Source organism: Hevea brasiliensis, chromosome 8 (genome assembly GCF_030052815.1).
Source record: "Hevea brasiliensis isolate MT/VB/25A 57/8 chromosome 8, ASM3005281v1, whole genome shotgun sequence".
Lineage (NCBI taxonomy): Eukaryota > Viridiplantae > Streptophyta > Magnoliopsida > Malpighiales > Euphorbiaceae > Hevea > Hevea brasiliensis.
In genome coordinates, this window is record NC_079500.1 from 22946223 (window position 1) to 22962839 (window position 16617).

General features: G+C 33.8%; 1 non-coding gene across 1 annotated transcript; it reads left to right on the forward strand.

Annotated features, from left to right (window-relative positions):
* The first annotated feature begins 14068 nt into the window (after positions 1 to 14068).
* Positions 14069 to 14176, forward strand: LOC131182688 (small nucleolar RNA R71). Its single transcript, XR_009150949.1, has one exon. It is a non-coding gene; the product is annotated as a small nucleolar RNA R71 (small nucleolar RNA).
* The last annotated feature ends 2441 nt before the right edge of the window (positions 14177 to 16617 follow it).

The window sequence follows — 16617 nt, forward strand, 5'->3', positions numbered from 1 at the left end:
GAAAGAAGCATTGAAAATGGTAGAGATGAAGAAGAATTAAAGCTTTAGATGGAAAATAACGAGAATGGTGGCTCCTCTTGCTCCTCTCTCTCCAATCTTTCTTCTTATAGCAAAAATGAGGTAATAATGACTTTTTATATCCTCTGACAAAAACCCTAAAATAGACTAAAAATAGTGTGTGGTGAGGTCATATATGTGTAACAAAATCTTGCATCTTTAGCCAATTAATGAAGGATTGCATAGCCAAAACTATGCCCATGTAGCATCTTATGCAGAGTCTGAACTGGAAAGAATGAGTGAAGACAGGTTTACATGGCCATGCAAGTCCCTATGCATGTTTTAGTAAGCTTCAGAGAGTTTCCGTGAAGGTGCATAAGCTATGTGAAGGTTATGCAAATTTCGGCAAGCTTGGGAGGTTTTCCGGTCAACTGCACAAGTTATTGCATAACCTATGTATGAGGCTATGCAGGTTTTGGCAAGCTTGAGTTCATCCTCTGTGAAGGTGTATAAGCTATGCAGGAAGCTATGCACATTTCGACAGACTTGCAATACCTCTCTGGTCTCTTGCATAAGATGGCCCATAGCGTATGCACTAGGCTATGCAACTTTCGACAACTTAGAAATTTCTTTGATTTTCTGGGCACAAGCTGCATAGGCTATGCAGTTCCTTATGCAACTTTCAGCATCCTTCAAAAATCTTCAATTTTAGTCTTCAATTCTTTAACTTTTAGACCTAGAATTCATTCCTCACTTGCAAAATTACCTTTTAGTCCTTCAAAACACTATTTTATCTACAAAATAAAAGCAAAATTACAAATTAATCTAAAAATTAACAATTATGTAAAATTAAGCAAATAACTAATAAAATTGACTAAAAATGACTAATAAATGGATAAAATGACTATAAAACTTAACCTAAATGACTATATGAAATGCATATATTAATACCCCCAAACTTGAATCTTTACTTATTCTCAAGCAAACTTTAAAATTTAATGTAATTTTTGGGGTGCCTTATCCATGAAGTTTATGAAAATCACCTATTAAAGCAATCCATCTCACCTTTAGCCATACCAATAATCCATATACCCATCCTTCAAGATGCAAAGAATCAAATGCTTACCCAAGTTTTCACCGCTTAGCCTCAAGTCAATTAATCATTCAAAAGTTCCCAAACCAACCAATCATAAGAGAAAGTCATGTTAATAAAAAAACTCTAAAATAATCAATAGCCAAAGTGCCTCTATAGAATGATGAAAATTGATGAATGAAGGAATAAATTTCCAATCCCATAAGCAGACTTCCTATCCCTATCTCCACTAAAGTAGCAAGTACAATCAAGAGATCAAAGGACTTTTAGGGATATAATGGGGCTATAGGGCTCAAAATGAGGATAATAAGAAAAAGGGGTAAAAAAGATTCAAAGCATGAGAATACTTCCAATCTTGAAAATATAATGTACACTCTCTTCTTTTTTTTTTCTTTTTCTTTTAACCTCATAAAATATATATAATGAAAAGGAAAAAGAAACATTCACTAAAAATAAATAAGTGCTAGCATATTTTACAAGATACACAAAATAAGGGACTACTTTTATACTTTAAATTTGTATCTTGTATTTTCTCTTGATGATTATCCCCAAAAATATCACCCCCAAACTCATTTCCTTTCATTAACTTGGGTGGATTTCTTTCAATTTGAATAACAATAATAGAGAGCACATATATATACTAGCACTTTTATAAAATGGTATGTAATTCTTTTCCTTTTCAATAACATATATTTTATTTTATTTTATATTTTTTTATTTGTATATTTTTTTCTTCTTTTTTAATGGATAGTGTACCAAATTCTCTAAATGATTACTGTAACATCCTCACTATAGGCAGTTCCATATATTCCACTGTTCTGGCGACTAAAGTCTATTCAAACAGTTAGAATGTCTGAAACCACACTTAAACTAGAGTGAGGAGTTATAATTAAACTAAATAAAGATCAATTAAGGTTGAAGAAAAATAAAAGAAGTTGAGTACAAATTGGTTAAATGAGCACAAGATCCCGGCGATGAGTAACCCCACTGGGAAGCAACTGTGGATTCAGTTGCTACTCCAAACTCATACAAGACCTTGTAAGGCCCTTAATTAAGATTTAAATAAGATATTATTATGAATTAATAAGTCAAGGAAATGAAAAGAAATAAGCACAAATAAGCAGATTAAAAGCTAGGTGAAAAAGGGAGATAAAAACTTATTGGGTATTATGGAAAAGATAAATAGAAACTCGGTAAGAGAAAATTTTGGTCAATCAAATTTAAGAGATCAAAATTGACCAAAAGTGAGGTAAATAAAGATAATGAAGAAGAATTAGCTAAATTAATCAAGATTAGTAAAAGTAAACATAATTAACAAAAAAGTCAAATTTCAATGATTTAGGTTTTCAACTTATTTACAACTTTGCCATTCCACCTATTTGCAAAAATGCCATTACACCTTTAATTAATATAAATATCCACAAGGAAGAAGACAAATTCCATCTTCATATTCTTCATTTAGTGTGTCGTCCATTGCTCTCCAAGCTTTCCACCATTTTCAATTCTCCCAAGCTTTACACACATGATTTTCTCCATAATTCTTACAGGAAATTAAGTGAAAACTTCATATTAAGCCTTGAATTGAAGAAATCGAACAAGGATTTCAAGGAATTTGAAAGTTTTGGTAAAGAGGAAGTGTTAACCCATTTAAGGTAAGCTATGTTCTAAGCTTAACTAATGGTGAATTCATAGTATTCAAGTTTGATCGTGAAGTTTTTCTTTGAAATTGATTGAAATCTTGGTTGTAATTGAAGAAGGGAATATCGATTTGAGTGAGGACAAGTTGGAAGATTAAGGTTTGGTTGGATTTGAAGCAAATTGGAGGTTGATTAAAGTTAATTGAAGCTTGAAATTAAGGTTTTTCTTGATTTTGAAGTTTATGGTAAATTGAATAAGGGTTTCTATTGAATTAGGATTTTCATTGTTTGTGACCTATTTAATGCCATTATGTATATATTATGGCTATTGGGGTTGTAATTCTTGGGATATGTTGATGAGATGATAAAACACTTGAATGGATGTAGTGTTGTGCATTGGGACTGGTTCTGGACAACCTGAGTCCAGTGAGTGTAAATGCTCATAACTTGAGTTACACAACTCCAATTATTGTGAAACTAGAGCCAAATTAAAGCTGATACCTAGACCTGAAGTTTTTGTGTTTTAACCCAGACCAAATTCCTAGGGTAACTTAGTTGAATTTCTAGAGTAATTTAGAATTGCTGAATCTAGAATTTCCTGCCCTCTATGTGGTAAATAGGGCATATCTCCCTTTGTATAACTCCAATTGAGGTGGTTCAAAATGCTCTGGAAACCTAAGATATAGACCTACAACTTTGCTTTAGAAACCTTGCCTAAATTTTGGGTGTTGAATATTAAAATGTTGAATGCAAAACTGAGGTGAAAACCTGGAAACCTGGAAACTGTAGGATATTGCATCCTTGAACAAGGGTTGATTATTTAGCCACAACTCATTGTACAAAACTCCAAATTAAGTGATTCTTGAACCTATGTAATCCTAAGACATAGGAGAACAATTCATATGAAGAACACAAAGTTAAATTATAACTGCAACCTATCCAAAATAGCTTAACAAAATGGGTCCAGAATCTACCTAGATTCTGGAATGCCCTGAAAACTAGAAATTGGTTATTGGACCAGTTTGGTAAAATGGCTATAACTTGAGCTACACAAATGCAAATTGAATGATTCCAAATAAACCTAAAACATAGATCTATACATCTCATGAAGAAGGTATGGCCTAATTCCTATTATTCCTTGGTCCAAATTGTTAAAGAAGTTGAGGCAATAAATCTGAAAACTATGTAATGTTAACATAATAGTTCAAAATATGAATGGTAATGAATGCCAATGACATGAGAAACATGAATGACATATGAAATTGTATTTTGGGACTTATGCTCCCATGATGAATGAATGATGAAATAATGAGAATGATGACTTGCTAATAATGATAAATTAGCTCGAGTATGCCTAGACAATAATGTAAGGGTTAGATAGATTAGCATGCCAAGAAGGGATGAGATTAGCAGTACTGCATTTGGCTTTTATGCCTGGATATTATTGGTAGACACCGAGTGTCCGATATGGTTATCTCATGTTCATGATTACTTTGAATAATCATTGGCAAGCACCGAGTGTCCGATATGATTATTCTTTTGGCTTTTATGCCTACTTATATTTACATACTCGGTAGGCACCAATGTGTCCAACGGTATGACTGCCTGAGGCACCGAGTGCCTAACGCTAGTAAAACCTGTATACCCAGTCCAAATAGTCTGATTAAAGGTTACTTGGGCACTGAAATAAATTAAAGAAGTTGAATATCAAGATGAAAAAAAAAGGGGGGAGAAAGATCCCAAACACATAAATGCTTCCAAAAATCACAAAAATGTGTAAACATGAAGGAACAAGAAAGATATTATGAGAGATATTTAAAATTAGTATGTTGTTAAACATATGAAATATCTACAGAATCAAAAATTTCAAATTCTACATTGGATTTGAATGACTTATTAATATTCAAATTTGTAATTGCCTTATTTTCACACAATTATAGAAGTTATAATTTTTTATTCTATATTGTACTTTATTATTGTTGCACAACTAAGCAGAAATACTTAGCGAGATGGGTTTTTCCTTGCGCAGGTTCTGGTGATATGGTCCAGTAGACTCTAGGATAGGGAGTTTTGAGCTAATCTGCTATAGGAGCCAGTGTCACCTCTACACATCATTTTGGTATACACATTATTGGACCACAGTTATGCATGACCACATGTGTTGTAATCAAATATAAAGTTTGTAACTAAATTTTAAGTTGTGTAATAATTATATACATTATGTAAATAAATGAAATGAAATGAAGCAAATTCATGAATGGAAATGATTATTTGAATGAATATGGAAATCTGATTTGAGATGTTGAATTGATACAAATTTGAGATTTTCTTATTGAGATATTTGAACAAGTGAATGCTTTAACAGGTCAAATATTAATAATACGGGAAAACTCTTACAGTTTTTTCATGTAAAATTCCTATAATTAAATTTAAATGAAATATGGATAATAAATAAAATGAACAAGATAAGATCAGGTGCTTTGGCACAAAATGCGGCATTCCTTTGCTTAGCTATACTGTAGATCGAGTAAGGAGGTGTTACAATTACTCTCATGAAAGGGCAGATAGTGTTTAGTCTATTGGCTAGGTATAAATAAGGGTTCCAAGAAAAATTAGGAATAATGTAGGCTCAAAGGGGTTTGAAAAGGATAATTTTGATATAAGGGGGCCAAAAGTTTAAAAAAGAGGGTTTTAATCAAAGAATACCTAATCATTTCTCTTTTCAAGTGCAAGCTGGTATTTCGCCTCGAAAGGTTTAGAAAATTTATTCTAGGATTGGTAAGACATCATTTGACTACCTTTTATCTTATAGCTCTCTCTAAACACTCCCATCTCCAAATGACTAGTTGGGTGGCTTTTTGGCTAAGAAGATATAGACAAAGGTAAACATTTTAAAACTTTACACCTCTTAAGAACTTTCAATCCTCAAACCCTACAAAAGGTAAGCTAAATTGCTCTATTAAGTAACTTTCATTACTCAAAGGACTTAGCAAAAATTTATTTCATGAATGCATGGTTCCTAAAAATGGGCAATGCATTAACTAAATATGATAAACTATACGCAGTATCTATATATGTAGTATCTATATGGTATGATTTCTAAATGAAATGTAATGTTGTGTGTATGTGCAACATATTTACAATGTAAGTATGCAAATGAAATAAAGTGAAATGTACCAATACTAAAATGTGAAAAACTTTTTGCAAAAATCAAAATTAATGCATTAATTCATACCCCCAAACTTAATATTGAACATTGTCCTCAATGTCTAAGGTAGTACACCATGAATCTCAAAAATTTAAGAAGAATAAGAAAGCATAGTGGAGAATAGCTAAAAGTTAAAAGGAAATGATAAAAATATACCTGTAGCAACTCAGATTATATTTAACAACTCAAAATTAATGTTGTATAAGCAAACAGCATAGGCTATGCAGGATTAGTGTTTTGCTAAAAATAGTTGCACAAATAAACTGCATAACTTATGTAATTACCCAGAACTTATAGCAATGTTGTGCAGTATAGGAACAAAATAGAAAAATAACTGCATTTCAAGAAGATATATATACAATTATGCAAAAATTAGAACTGAAATCATACATAAACATTGAAAAACCCAAAATCAATATCCACAAAAATGTATCACTAGAAAGTAGAATTCCAAGCAAATGAAACTAAAACTGTTCCAACAATTGCAAAAGTTTAAAACACTGTATAACAAGAAAGAAAGAACTGCTATGAATTATGCCAGACTAAAGGAAAGAAACAACAATCTATCTAATTCTATAGTTTTGCCCTTGTCAGAAGGGTCAACTGCAGAGTTGGAGCCTGATTGTTACTGCTGAGATGGTGGTGGCTGTGATGGAGGTGAGGGAGGTGGAGGAGGCATGTCTAAGAAGGACATAAGCTACTGCATCATCCTTTCCAACTTGTTCTATTTTTCTTTGGTCTCCATGATGAGATCAAAATGTTGCTCATTATGATCCTTCAAATTGTCAATCCTAGTGTCTAGTCTCATATCTACAGCATAAATATCATTACTAAGCCTCTCCAAGTAGGTGAATAAAGCCTTGGTATTCAATGGTGGAGGGTTACTGGAAGATGAAGGTGTAGTTGCAGCTATGGGTTGTGCAGGTTCTAGTGCTACTATCAATGCTGGCTAAGCTGATGGTTGCTGTTGCTGTATTGGTGTTGGTGCTACTGGAGGAGGTGTGGAGGATGGAGACATAGGTGCTCCAATGCCATTTTTAGATAAAAACACAGCATCACAAGGGAGTGTCTCTTGGATAGAAGGGATGTTGTGGGTTGCTAGGTTAAAGCCAAAATGTTTTGCTATGGAAGTAATCAACCCACTAAGAACTATATTACCAAATAGCTTACTAGCTATATGCAGGACATGTTCATAAAAGAAATACCCTGAAGCGACCTTAAATTTATTTGAAGCACACCAAAGAATAAAAATATCTGAGTTACTAAGGGTGCCAGTGTTGGATCTTCTCCCTAGAATAGTATGTGCTATCAATCTATGAACATATTTAATGGTTGGGTCCATAATATGAAAATCCTTGGTCCTATCAGAAAAGAACCTATGATAATCATTAGAGATTTCTTTCTAATACTGATTGTCATCCCAAACACTAGTACCAAGCACAATGGTGTTCTTATAGGGTACCCTAAATAAGGAAATGCATCAAGAGTTAACTCCCTGTTTTGCCCTAAACATCTGAATGTCATGACAGATTTAAAGGTCTTGTTATGCAATTTAAGCTCAACAAAGAATGATGAAATAAATTCCAAAACCAAAGCTAGATAAACTGTTTCTTGCTTCCTAACAAAGTCTACCCATCCCAACCCTTCCAAATAAGCAAATACATCATTAAAAAGCCCAATAGATTTTAAAACATCCTCTGCAATATACCTAGTGGTAGCGATCTCTCTATCTTGCAATCTCTTAAAAACTACCTTATGCTCATTACTAACCAAGGGCCAGGGTAATTTGGATGATACCTGGGTAGTAGCAGGTTTAGAGGTAAAGGTTTTACGCTTGCTTGAGGTGGGAGATTGGAATATGGGTACTGCTCCTTGCGTGCCTGAAGTCTTAGATTTTACAGTAGAGCCTGTTTTTGGATTTGCGAGTGATGTTTCTAAAATTGGGGTTTCCTGGGTTTGCTCTCTCCGCTTTACACGTGGTGGAGAGGCAGAAGCAGGCTTAGTACGTTTAGAGTGCCTCCTTTTGTAGGTTAAGGAGGGTGAAGCTTAGGGTGGGGGTGATTGTGGATCGGGAAGTTAAATAGCAAGAGGTTTAATACGTAATGGTGATCTATGGGGGGTAAAGGTGGAGGAGGAGAAGCCATGAAAATAAAATGGAGAAAGTGGTGAAAGTGGAAAAGAAAAGAAAATAAGGGTGTGGAGTGGTGTTTTTGGCTAAAAGATAGAAGAGGGAAAAGATAATAGAGAGGAAATAGGAAGAAAATGGGGAAGAGGGGAAGTGGAAGCATGAAAATTGGAGAAAATAGTGGGTTAAGGTTGTCTTTTAAAGTGGCATAAGCTATGCATGAAGTTGCATGAGCCAAGCGTGAAACTGCACAGCTTATGCAAGGTGTTATGTAGATTTCGGCAAAGGATAAAGTGCATTTGGAATCCTAGCGTGAAGTTGCATAAACTATGCGACAAGTCATGCATGTTTCGGTAGAAATAATGAAAAGCAAAAATTTTCAGCGTGAAAGTGCATAGGTTATGCAACAGGCCATGCACTTTTCGGCAGATATGAATAAAAGAGAAATGAAACAACACAAATGTTGCATGGCTTATGCACTTTTTGGTAGAATTAAAGAAACAAGCAAAAATAAATTTCAATGCCTGTAATTTAGTCCCAAACAATTTTTTATTGCAAAAATAAATTTTCGTTGAAAATTTTAATTGAACAAATCCACATATATCCAAATTAACACCAAAATTGCAAAAATGTATCACAAAATAGATCATTTAATTAAAAACAATAAGTCATGCATGTCAACTCATGTAAACAGTGAAATCTTCAATCAATCTGTAAAATTTTGTATTTAGCACCACAAAACTATAAAACTTGTCCTTATGCACAATTATCAAAAATTAAATATACCAAAACCCAAAATTTGCACCAAAATACACCCAAGAATACCAAATTGCTGTCATCAAACTTCCAATAGACCTCAACTTAGCAGATTGAATTTTTGAGACTAAATCAACCACCAAACCTCAAAATTTAACAATGACCACAAAAATCACTTTAGAAAAGCAATTTATAATTAGAATACCAAGCCTCAACCATTTCTCAGATGATAATGGTATTGACAGTAGATCTTCCATAATTTACTGCTTAAAAACTAAAAGACTACTACATAGGCCATGCAGCAACAACAAAAATCTATACATAAGAAATGAAATCAAAGAAATCAGTTTCAAAAAACAGGAAAAGATTTTAAAATCAGGGAAAGGGCACTTCCTAACACAACAACATCTTTTTTCCTCAATAAAAGCATTTACAAAAGACAAAATAAACAATATTAGAATTGAATCTAGGGGAGATCTAAAACAAAATAAAAACAAAGCAATTAAAATAAATTCAACAAAAACAAAATAAATGAACTTGAAGTGCCTCCCAAGAGCACTAATTTATGGTCCTTAACTTGACCCTTGATGTAATTTTACCAAAAAAAAGGTGTCGGAGAGCTTGTAACAGCTTGCTCCCTTAATTGGTTCTCCAGTAATATAGTGCTTCAATCTATGTCCATTGACCTTGAAACTCCTAGATTTCTCACTCCAAATTTCAATTGCCCCATGAGAAAAATTCTTAGAAACTCTATATGGACTAGTCCATCTAGACTTGAGTTTCCCTGGGAACAATGTCAATCTAGAATTGAACAATAAAATAGGATCACCTTCTTTGAATTCCTTCTTCCTAATATGCCTATCATGCCAAGCCTTGGTCATTTCCTTATAAATGCAAATATTTTCATAGGCATCTCTTCTTAACTCCTCGAGCTCACTAAGTTGTAATAGTCTCTTTTCACCAGCTTGTTTAATATCAAAATTCAAGGTCTGAATGGCCCAGTATGCTTTATGCTCTAGCTCTATGGGCAAATGACAAGACTTGCCATATACTAACATAAAAGGAGTAGTGCCTATAGGAGTCTTGTAGGCAGCTTTGTACACTCACAAAGCATCATCTAGTTTGATGGACTAATCTTTCGTAGAATTGTTTACTATTTTTTCTAAGATGTATTTAAGCTCTCTATTAGAAATTTCAACTTAGCCAGAAGTTTTGGGGGTGATATGGAGTAGCAACCTTGAGCACTACACTATATTTCCTCATCAAGCTTTCAAATTGCCTATTACAAAAGTGAGAACCCCCATAATTAATAACAGCTTTTGGAGCTCCAAATCTGCTTAAAACAAACTTCCTCCAAAATTTCACTACAACCTTAGCATCATTAGTAGGAGTTACAATAGTTTCTACCCATTTTGACACATAGTCAACTCCAACTAAAATGTATCTATTGGCATATGAAGGTGGAAATGGGCCCATAAAATCTATTCCCCATACATCAAATAACTCCACCTCAAGAATACCATTTTGGGGCATTTCATCTCTCTTTGACAGATTTCCACTTCTTTGGCATTTATCACACTTCAACACAAATATTCTCACATCCTTGAATAAATTTGGCCAAAAGAAACCAAATTGTAGAATTTTACCAACAGTTTTAGAAATTTCAAAGTGTCTTCCATAATCAGATGCATTACAATGATGTATGACACTCTCAATCTCCTCATCAAGGATACATCTCCTTATCAATCCATCATCACATCTTCTAAAGAGTAAAGGCTCATCCCAGGTATAAGATCTTGCCTCATGTAAATTTTCTTTTTTTTTTTTTACTGCCATTTCATTCCTAGAGGTAATACTCCACAAGATAGATAATTCACGAAGTCAGCATACCATGGTAATTTAGCAAGAAGAAAGAAAAATTGTTCATCTAAGAAAAACTCATTAATAAGGACTGTGTCTAGCTCCTCATTATCCACTCTCAACCTATTTAGGTTATCTGTGACCACATTTTTAGCTCCTTTCTTATTTTTAATTTCAAAATTAAACTCTTGCAACAACAAAATCCACCTAATTAGCCTAAGTTTCGCTTCCTTTTTATGGAGAAAATGCCTAATTGCTATATGATCTGACAATACGACCACTTTTGAATCAATGATGTATGGTCTGAACTTTTGCTATCCAAAAACAACTACTAGAAATTCCTTTTCAGTAGTTGCATAATTGATATGAGCCTCATCTAGTGTTCTAATAGCATAATAAATAGCATAAGCCTTATTGTTTTTCCTTTGACCAAGAACTGCTCCAATTGCATAATTGCTAGCATCACACATAATTTCAAAAGGAAGACTCCAATCAGGTGGTTGCATAATTAGTGCAGTAATAAGAGCTTCCTTTAACTTGCAAAAGGCATCAAGACAATCTTGGTCAAATACAAATGATGCATTATGACTTAATAAATTAGACTAAGGTTTAGCTATTTTAGAAAAAACCTTAATAAAGCACTTGTAGAGCCCAAGATATCCCAAAACACTTCAAACTCCCTTGACGTTGGTGGGAGGGGGCATTTTTTCTATCACTTCAACCTTGGCTTTATCAACCTTTATTCCCCCATTAGACACCAAATGTCCAAGCACTATCCCTTCTTGAATCATGAAATGACACTTTTCACAATACTGTAAAACTTTAAAAAGATTAGCTAAGCAAATGTCAAATGAAGATCCATAAATAGAAAAGTCATCCATAAAGACCTCCATTATATCCTGAATAAAATCTGAGAAAATTACCAACATGCACCTTTGAAAAGTGGCTGGTGCATTGCATAACCAAAATGACATTTGGCTATAGGTAAAGGTTCCATATGAGCAAGTAAAAGTGGTTTTCTCTTGATCATTTGGATGGATAGGGATTTGGACCTTGAATATCCATCCAAATAGCAAAAATATGAATGCCTAGCAAGTCTTTCTAACATTTGATCAATGAAAGGAAGTGGAAAGTGATCTTTTCTAGTGGCATTATTCAATTTCCTATAATCTATGGACATTCGCCAACTAGACACTGTTTTAGTGGGAATTAATTCATTATTTTCATTTTTAACCACTGTTATTCCACCTTTTTTAGGGACCACATGCACTAGACTAACCCATATACTATCTGAGATGGGATATATAATACCTGCATCAAGTAACTTTAGAATTTCCTTTTTAACCACTTCTTTCATATTTGGGTTCAACCTACTCTGATGTTCAATAGATGGTTTGTAATTTTTCTTTAAAATAATTTTATGCATGCATAATTTAAGACTTATTCCCTTGATGTCATTTATTGTGTATCCTAAAACCTTCCCATATTGCCTCAAAACTTTTTTCAACTTATCAACCTCTAAAATGCTTAAATTTGCATTAACAATTACTGGATAAGCTTCACTGGGGCTAAGACATGCATACCTGAGCTGAGAAGGAAGTTGTTTAAGTTCTACCTTAGGTGCATCTTCTTCCTTGAATGATGATTGCTTAATCTCAACTTTTTCTACTTGTGTAAGTTGAAAAACTGGTGCTAAGATAAATGACAGACTACTCTTCAAGTGTTGAGCAAATGTAGCCATATGAGGATTTTCATTGTCTATACTTCCTCCATGAACCAAGCAATTTTCAAAAGGATTTTCAGGATGTCTTTTCATAAAATGCTCCTCAACCAACTCATCAATAATATCAATTCTTAAACAAGAATTAGCTTCAAAATGATGTTTCTTCGTAGCATTATCAATGTTGAAAACTAACTGATTATCCTTAACTCTAAGAGTCAACTTTTCACCTTTAACATCAATTAGTGCTCTTGCTGTATCTAGAATAGGCCCCCCCAAAATAATTTGAATATTAGAATGTTCCTTCATGTCCAAAATAACAAAATCAACTGGTATGTAGAACTTTCCAACCTTCAAAAGCACATCTTTAAAATCCCTTCCAGATATTTAATTGATTTGTTTGCCAATTGAAGAGAAATGTGGGTTGGTTTAAGGTCTCCCATGTTAAGCTTTTCATATATGGAGAGGGGTATAAGGCTAACACTATCCCCTAAATCACATTGACCTTTTGTAGAACATGATTCTCCAATATGGCATGGAATTGAAAAACTTCTTGGATCCTTGAGCTTAGGAGGAAGCTTCCTTTGAAATATGGCACTATACTTTTCTGCTAGAGCTACAGTCTCATGATCTTCAAGTCTCCTATTGTTTGAGAGTATTTCCTTCAGGAATTTTGTATCAGAGAGCATTTGTGAAAGAGCATCAATAAAAGGTATATTGATATATAGCTTCTTCAAAACCTCTAAAAACTTCCCAAATTGCTTGTCAACATCTTTCTTATTTTCTCTCCTCTTAATTTTTTCATTCTTCTCATTATTTACTACTTTCCCACTTCTTAATGTGAAAGCTTGACAATATTCCCTTGGGTTTTTTGTTGACTTGGAAGCTTTCCCTTCGACTTTGTTCCTGAAGAGCTTGCTTATTATGCAATCTGGTTCTCCAACATTCTATTATGTGTTTGCATTTGTTCCAGCCTTGCTTTCACTTCTCTCATCTCTTTGTCATGCTTAGTTTGATTGGCAAGAATTTGTTATAACAAAGCTCTGTGGTAGAACCTTGCTCTTGTTGTCTTGGTGGAGGTGTAGGATTTGTATTCCTTTACTGAAAATTAGGCAATGGTTGCCTATTTTGCTGATAAGGATTCCTTTGCTATTATGGTTGTGAATTATGATTTGGAAGTTGGTTTTGCTGATTTCCCCATGAAAAATTAGGATGATTCCTCCAAGCGTAATTATATGTTTGAGAGTAAGGATTGCCCATTTGCTTGCTTCCATAATTCGCAACATAGGTAGCCTGTTCATAATCTGCTCCAGAGCTTATTGTTCCTTCTGCATAAGTAACTTGTTGAGGATTTCTAGAGGATAATGAAGAACTGACTAGCATACTTAGGTCTTCCATCTTCTTTGCCAAGACATTTGTAAGTGCATCAAATTTGGCATTGATCATGTTGAATGGATCAAGATCATACATCCCAACTGCTTGCTTCTTTTGAGTTGGAGCTGGCCCTTTTGGACTACTCCAAAGATGAGTGTTCTTTGTAATTTTCTCCAACAGCTCATAAGCTTCATCCTCATGCCTCATGATGAATTCTCCTCCAGTTTGAGCATCAATAATCCCTCTAATTGTAGGAGCAACATTTGTGTAGAAATTCTGATTTATCATCCATTTAGGAATGGCATGATGTGGACATTGTCTCTCCAACGCTTTTCATCTCATCCATGACTCATAAAGAGTCTCATCTTCTTTTGGCCTAAAAGCAGTCATTTGATTCCTTTATTCTTGGGTTTTTCCAGGTGGAAAATATTGGGTAAGAAATGCATTAGTGAGCTGCCCCCAATTTGTGATTGAATTGTGAGGTAGAGAATCATGCCAATCCAATGCTCTATCCTTTAAAGAGAATGGAAATAGCTTCAACCTTGCTGCATCATCAGATACTCCAGGTTGCATTTGCATATCACAGATCATAGCAAACTTCTTAAGATGGGTATGAGGGTTTTTTTTTAAGGATTAACTCCAAACTGAGAATTCTGAATCATTTGAAGTACCCCAAAATCCATCTTGTAGCTAGTTGCGTCAATTCTTGGTCTTGCTATACTTTCTCTCAAGTCATCGAAATGAGGAAATCCATGATCCATCATACTTCCCCTAGGCACATTAGCATTAAATACTTGTTCCCTAAAAAGAACAAAAAAAAAGTGAAAGGATAATAAAAATAAAAATCTAAAAAAAAAACTAAAACAACCAAAAATTCAATTAAACAAACAACTCTCTAGTAACGGTGCCAAAAACTTGATGTAACCCAACCGCAAGTGCACTGGTCATTCAAATAGTATAGATAAAGTGTTAGTTGTATGTACCCTAGAGCATATACTAATCTTGTACCTTGTAAATGACATTGTGAATATTTTAAAGGCAATTATCATTTCATTTAAATGTTGTATGTTTCATATCATATTTATTTGAAATTTTCCATTAGCAATATGTTATATATTCTATTCTTATGAGATAAGAATATGAGTGACAGAATATATGGGACATTTGCTATAAATCAGAGTTCACAATTAGAGGATATTTTGGTGGGCACATTATATCCAAAGAGCTGTCACCTATGTTTATCTCCATTGATCAGTACGACATACTGATGTATATGGAATGGTGACTCTCATACCATCTGATATGAGATATCGGGATAAACATAGTGGGCACTTATATGATAAGTAGGTCGAACTTGTGACGTACAGATAACATAAACATGGCGTTTACTCGAGTTAATAAAATGTTATCTATGTTATACTAGTGTATATAATCTTCATACCTAAGATGACACAGTTGTCTCTTATATGGGTGATTTGAGTTTGATACCACTCACATATCTGTACTGTGTATGGATATTTTGGTGTGTGTTGGCTCAGATCGGTCATATGTTGGGACAGGTGTTCAGTCAATAGGAGATCTGTAGCCTTGAGTAAACAGGGTTAAAAGTCCTATGCGGATTTGAGCTATTCTTGACAAGATTAAGTTCCTGGCTAGGACAAATGACTTTGTCAGGAAAGATGTTTCCTGATGGTAAAGTCTAATATGTCAAGAAGTAAATCTCAAATGAGTGCATAAGATTCTATGATAAGGGGTTTAGCTCTACTATGACCCTTAATGGGATTGGGACATAATACGGAGGGATTTTAGTGCACGATGACATATGATTAAAGGTTCATATTTTAAGGTATTTCTTATTACTAATTGGATGGCTATAGTATGCTATGTTAGGTGTCAACCATGGTCTATGAGATGCCTAAAATGATTTAGGGAAATCATTTACAGTCTGAAAGAGTTCCAATGTTATTAAGAGTTAATATTATTTCTCATTGCTAATTAGTAATGAGCCTAGTAAGTCACACACCAACATAAGTTAACCACTAAGTATATAATGATTTAATTGATTAATTAAAGAGTTTAATTAATTAAATAAATAGATTTGGTTTGCAATAAGATTGCAAAGTCCCTAGCATGACTTGAAATCAAATCTTGGATATTGGATGTATTATATAAATTGGATTTATATTTAAAGAGTTTAAATATAAATTTAATTGTGAAATTAATTAATGGAGATTAATTAATTAATTAATTTATATGTGATATAAATTAATTTGAGGAAAAATTATAATTTTGAGTTGAGAACTCAAAAATGCAAACAAGGACATTTTGGTAAAATCACATGGCGACACATGGCACCATGAGATGGTGACACGTGGTACTCATAAAGGTGTGCCACTTGCCTTCCATTCATGGAAGATGATCATTTGATGATTTAATCATGGCTTGACAAGTGGCTTAATGTGATTAAGACACCTAAAAGCTAGATTAAATGAGATCTTGACATCTGGCACTCCATTTAATGTCTTTTGTCTTGCATATTAATATAAGATAAGAAGGAGATAAAATTAAAATTAATAATTTCTCCTTTTCTCCCTCATTTTGGATGGCAAAAATGGAGTTTTCGCTCTCTTCATTTTTCTTCCTTTGATTCATAAGGAAAAACTTGTTTTCCTTTGAATCAAAAGTGCTATGAAGTGTTTCTAGCTTTATACATCCAAAATAACCTAACTTAAAGCAAAAACCCCAAAGTTTAGAGGTTGGCTAATCACCAAAGGAGAGAATTGGGGCTACCATTGGTGAGCTTGGTGAAGCTTGTGGTGAACAAGCTAGAAAAACTCCAATTGGTGT